Raw genomic sequence first — 6,441 nt, forward strand, 5'->3', positions numbered from 1 at the left:
CTCCGAAGTGAAGCATCAGTAAAATATGGAACTAATTAGACACCGTTTGAGAGGAAGCGAGAGGTAAATGGAATAAATTATATTTTTAGTTATTAGACTAATTAATTAATGGATAAGGCGCTGGTCTACCAAACCTGAGATTTTGGGTTCAATCCGTAGTAGTATGGTCATTTGTTCCAATTTCACCTTTCCTGCCTTTTAATGGTTTCCAAACTTTTATCAATTGGTAATTCTTACAGTTCCAAATTTACCTGGGAACAACGGCTAATACAAAATATCATTATGGGTAATGAGTTTCAAGACTTTTGAAACATTCGGATGATGAGAGCAGTCACATTCAAGGAACAAGAAGTTGAGATAAACAAACTATAATATAATTAGTCTTTTATATTGTGAATTTTCTCCTTATATTTCGTCACATTTTCTTTACTTGAGTAAATGGTGAAGCGCAAATGTCCAATTCAGTCTTTCTTTTATTAGATTAAATAGCTTTTTTTATTGTGAACATTCTCTTTTCTCCTGTTACGTTATTTTTAGTTGACTAGATGGTGAACTACATATTGAAATTTAGTTATATAGTTTTTTTTTTTTTTAAGATTTTACTATATTGTATATATAATTAGTTTTCTTATAAACTAGTTAGAAAAGAATTTGCTATTCCAATCTTTAGTTACATTATTTTAACTTGAGTAGATGTTACATTATTTTTACTTGAGTAGATGGTGAACGACATATTGAAATTTAGTTATATGGTTATTTTTGTTTTAAGATTTTACTATACTGTATATATATAGTTAGTTTTCTTATAAACTAGTTAAAAAAAAATCTGCTACTTGAATATTTAGTCACATTATTTTACTTGAGTAGACGGTGAACCACATATTGAAATTTAGTTACATAGCTATTTTTGTTTTAATATTTTATTACATTGTATATATAATTAATTTTCTTATAAACTAGTTAGAAAAGAATTTGCTACTGGAGGAATGATCTATGCAAGAGAATGCAACTAAACATTTTAGAAATATAATGGGCTACCTTAGCCTCTACTCTTGTTTAGCTAGTTCATTTTTTTTATAGCTTTGACAATCCTTGGTTGATCGAGTGATGGATATAGTGTGCATATTGGTTTTTAAGGTAAAGAATGTATTTCATTTTCAACTAAGATAGTGATACGAGCGCAATACACCTAACACGTTTATTTTTCAACTAAAATAGTGAGTATATTTTTAGGTGAAAAAATATTATGAACATTTGTAAAAATAAATATTTGAAATAGATAATGTCAACATTATGTACATCCTCTTTAATGACATGCAAAGAGTAAGGTTATTGATTTTTCTCAATAATCTCTATGTGCAAAATAATTACATTCAACAATATTGGTATTCATGGTGAGAGTCAATGTTTTCTTAATTACATTCTTTGTACGACTCAAGTAATGAGAATCATCAACACTTTGATTGGGATTTTTTAATGCCATAGAAAGGTTATTTCTTTTTCACAATAGCTTTTATATGCAAAATAATTACATTCAACAATATTGGCATTCATGGTGAGAGTCAATGTTTCTTTAATTACATTCTATGTATGGCTCAAGTAGTGAGAAGCATCAACATTTTAATTAGGGTTATTTGACATTGTTTTCTATTTCAACAAAGATTGAAACACATTAAGAATGTAGTCAAATAATTTCACAAATTCTGAATTTAAATGATATTTACAAATTTTAACCACTTAAAATGTCAACTATGGGTAACAAAATTTACCTATAATATTATGTCTCCTAAATCCAACTCTTTATAAAAAAACTTAGGATTGCTTTCTTTCATGTGAATGGGTTTTAAAACATGGAAATGAACTTTGTCAACACACATGTTAAAAGTATTCATTCATTGTTCAAAAAAAAATCTCCAAACATCTATTAATAGGTGTGAAATCATATTAGCACACTAAAATTGAGATTATAGACACTGAATCTTGATTAAGAGAAGTATTAACTAATGTTTTTCTTAAAATATCAATTAAGTGAAATTTGTGAATGTCAAAAATTAAATAAAATAAAATAATCAAAATAACTAGTAAAAAATTACAAATTGCTACAAGTTTCATTAAATTTCAATATATATATATATATATATATATATATATATATATATATATATATATATATATATATATATATATATATATATATATGAATGAAATACCAAAAATCCATCATCAAATGTAGTAATGAGTATATTCCATGTGATTTTCTTTTTTTCTCAAAATAAAAATTGTCATTTTTTTTTTCCAAAAAACGTAGCTGATGTAGAATTTCAGTCCCTAAATCCAAAATATTCCTGAAGTTGTTACATATAAGTTGTAGAATATAAGATTATGATTTATTTTTTTGTGACATTAGAATGCAAAAGTAATATGATGTAGATCTTCTTTTAACAAAATCATTATTAAAAAATTACACTTAAAAATTTAACCATAAAAGCACAAGGATAGTAGAGATCACAATGCACAAAGAAAACACAACATTTACCTTAAAGCAACTCACTTGGGGAAAAACACAACAACTTTTTCCTTCTAGAAAATTTTCAATTCAACAAAAGATACATTTAATGTAGTTAGTGAACTATGAGATTAAATTGTCCAACAAGTTATGGTCAAACTTTGTCAAAGAACTCTCTACTCAAGTCAAAATTTTGCCCTTCAATATTTGACCCTTTTTACTCTGCTTAGGCCGAACTTTGGCATCCCATAATATGCCTAGAATTTGGGCATGCCCAAAATATATCCACCTGAAAACTTCCTAGAATTCTTGCTTATGTGTGGTTGAGTGGTGCCTTATGAGGTCTAATGCTCTTTATATATTGTTCTGCCTTTGCGAATGGGTGTGTCTCTACACTAGGGCCGACTTGATTTGAGGGAGGGTCGACTTGACTACTTTGAAGCTAAAAATTCAAAATTAGAATTTTGAAGTTCTCTTTTAAATCTAACATGAAGAACATGTCTCATATTAATTCTTCCAAGGACTAATCAATGAAAATGAATATTTTCAATTCAATATTCAAAATTTAAGTGACCATAGCTACAAAAATTCAATGAAGGACTAATTAATGAAACTGAATATTTTCAATTCAATATTCAAAATTTAAGTGACCATAGCTACAAAAATTATATATATATATATATATATATATATATACCTTCATATTAATAACACCATTTTCTATAGAAGACCTTGTGAACAATATAGTCCATGTATCCCATGTAGCATGTCATAAAGACATTACAAAACAATAGAAATTACATATATGTCCACTACAAGTTAAAGAGAAATATGCTAGTTTTGATTATGGAAATAAAAACAAGAAGGTCGTCATTTTGCAAAAGAGTATTCATGTAAACTGGATTTTCCTGGTCCCATGATAACTGTCATTGATGAAGACAGAGTAGATGATCTTCTCAGGATGATATCTATGGCCAAATTTAGATAGAGCATCAAAAATTCCATTATGTTCTTGGAAAATATGGGTGAACGTCAACCCACGAAACAATCCAATCATCTTCCTAATCCTTGTCATCTAATAGGAAAATATAGGAGGATCAAAGAAAATATTCTTTGCAGCCCATTCAATAATCACTTTGGCATCACTCAATACATTGATCAACTTAATTGATAACCATTTAGTGAAATATAATACACCCCAGAGTGCCATGATCTTCGCCCTAGTGTTGGAGCCTGCCCCACTATTCCAACAAAAATAAAAGTATTGACTAGACTTTAAAACAATGTATGCCCCGCTGTGACATATATTCATATTTGCATTGCTATCGAAAAACCCTTATGAGTATTTTCACTAGATGTCCACAAGTTTGATGCATCTCATTGGTCCCTTGTTGGCCACAGGTCCAATCTCGTTGAAGTATGAACAAATCATAATGCATATATGCTTTATGTCCAATGAAATATTTTAAAAAATGCAAGCATTTCTACACCTCCAAATGGCCAACATAATATAGAAAGGAAGAGATAGGTGGTCATTGTAGCCCATCTTAAGTCCTAAATACAAGCATCCACAAATGTTGTATTCCAATCAGCAAATATCTTTATAGTGTTCAACATTGCAATCCATATGGATACCACAAATGGACAATTTAGCATAAGATGTGTCACGCCCTCAAGTGCAACCCTACATAATACACATCTGCCTAGTCCAATAAAACCACGTGACATAAATTATCCTAGGTTAATATTTTATTTGACCAGCCAACCAAAACATTTTAGCTTTAGAGGAATTTTCCAATCCAAACTTTTTCTAAACCACCCCTGACCTATAGGACACTATTGAACATGTGTGATATACCTATAAGCCTCCTTTACAAATATAAACCCCTCTTCAATCTTGCTATCCCACGTGAAAATGTCTTCATTATCCCTTAATATGGTACCCGCCATAGATAAGTTTTGTATGTACATGTCCCAACACAACCATTTCGCCAAAAAGACCCAAATATCGCGAGCATAACTAGGATGGATATTGAAAATAGGATCATATGCCACTTGGATCTGATTTAAATAATATATTTCCATATTATGGATATGTCTAATGAGTGTTATAGGCAATGTATGATCACCATTGAATCCTCAAACAGGTATTCTAGCCCAATCTCCAGCAGTGTGCCCGATTCAATCTCCCATCTTAAGTTCCCAATTAACCAATGTTTAATTTTCATCAAAACATTCCATATGTATGAAACTGAGCAAGGTGCTCGAGCCTCTTCCTTTATCCACTCATTTATCGACATATTCCTTTGATATATCTCCTTTATAATATGTCGTCATATGCAATTTTTGCATAATGCATGCCATAGGCTCTTCACCCTCAAATCCCAACTAAACTTCTCAATATTCATTATACCCTATCCACCATCCATTTTCATCTTGGATATATCTTCCAACCGAACCATATGATTTTTTTTTACAATGTTGGAACCAAACTAGATAAAATTAGAAATAATAAAATCAATTCACTTGATGATATTGTGAGGCAATAAATATAGATGCATCTAATAAGCAATTATGCTCTAGAAGACTGACTGAACGAGAATCAACTTGCCACTTAGTGTCCACCACTTTAGAGACCAATTTGATAATCTCCAATCAAACAATTCAATTAGCCAACATCAGTCTCTATTGCCATAATTATTTGATTTCAGATGGAAACTGGTGTATTTGAATCCCAAATCCATTAGGACTACCTTGACAAGAAATATATCAATAATGTTCAGCTCCAATGTTGCATCAATTAACATAGATTTTACATGGATTGTATAAAAGACAAAGGCATGACCAAAAGAAGAGATAATATGGTATAAATATTTCCATTCCCTAGCAGAAGCCTTCCCAAAAAATAAGAGATCATCCACAAATATTAAGTGTGTGATGGAAATGTTTTTGGTGATATGAAACCCCGAGAAATAACCCTGGAGATGAGCCTCAGAAATCATTATGCTCATCCCATCGATAACCAGTGAAAATAAAAGAGGGGATAGAGAACATCCTTGTCTCAAACCCCTAAAGGCCTTGAAAATCCGAGAACGCACCCCATTAATCAATATTGCAAAGTTTACAAAGGTGATACAAGCCATAATCCAATTGACTATCTCCACCGAGATACTAATCTTGTGTAGGATCATTTGTAGAAAACAGAAGTCACCACATTCATAAGCTTTAATCAGGTCTAATTTTAATAATAAGGCATTCTTCTTCTTCTTTTTTTAACGGTAACAGATATCCTTTATTTAAAAATCAGGGTGAGCCGAGACTAATTGAGCTTAATTACAATGCTTTCCTTTCCTAATTCCCGCCTTGGAGGATTCTGCGGGCCTGAGAAATGCCTGAACCTCTCAGAGCTCTGCTCATTTCCGACAGAGAGGCTAGATTTGCTGTGTTTTTAGCTGGAAGGCGATGAGGACTGAGACGGTGGATTGCTGGCTGTTGTGGGCGGTTCATATCAGTCTCTGGCCAATGCTTTCCAGTGAGAAACCCTGCAGCTTGGCACGATGTCGCTGGCAAGGAGGTATCCGATTTGCAAAGTCCTCCATCCAGCTCCTTTCGGACTACAGAGTCGTCCTCATTGCGGATGTCGATTGAGACCATTTGGATATCGAGGAGAGGTGCTTGTGCCGCCTTCAGAGTCAAGGAACTAGACTCCTCTGTTCAGATCTTGAACTTGCAGGCCTCCCTTTTTTCCTGGCTGCGCCTTCCCTGTGCATTGAGATTGAAATAAAATTACCCCAGAAGTATCTGTGCCCATTTTGGAGTGGCCAGTTCAGGTAATGTGCCAGAAGTATCAAACATATTCTTCTCGAGCCTGTGCAGAGTGCTTACTCCAGTCTTCCTGCTTTTTGGTCTGATCTACCCTTGTGCTAAGGTATGCT

The sequence above is a fragment of the Pinus tabuliformis genome, chromosome 2_1 (genome assembly GCF_031772625.1).
Source record: "Pinus tabuliformis cultivar Carrire ecotype Pingquan chromosome 2_1, CPIR1, whole genome shotgun sequence".
Lineage (NCBI taxonomy): Eukaryota > Viridiplantae > Streptophyta > Pinopsida > Pinales > Pinaceae > Pinus > Pinus tabuliformis.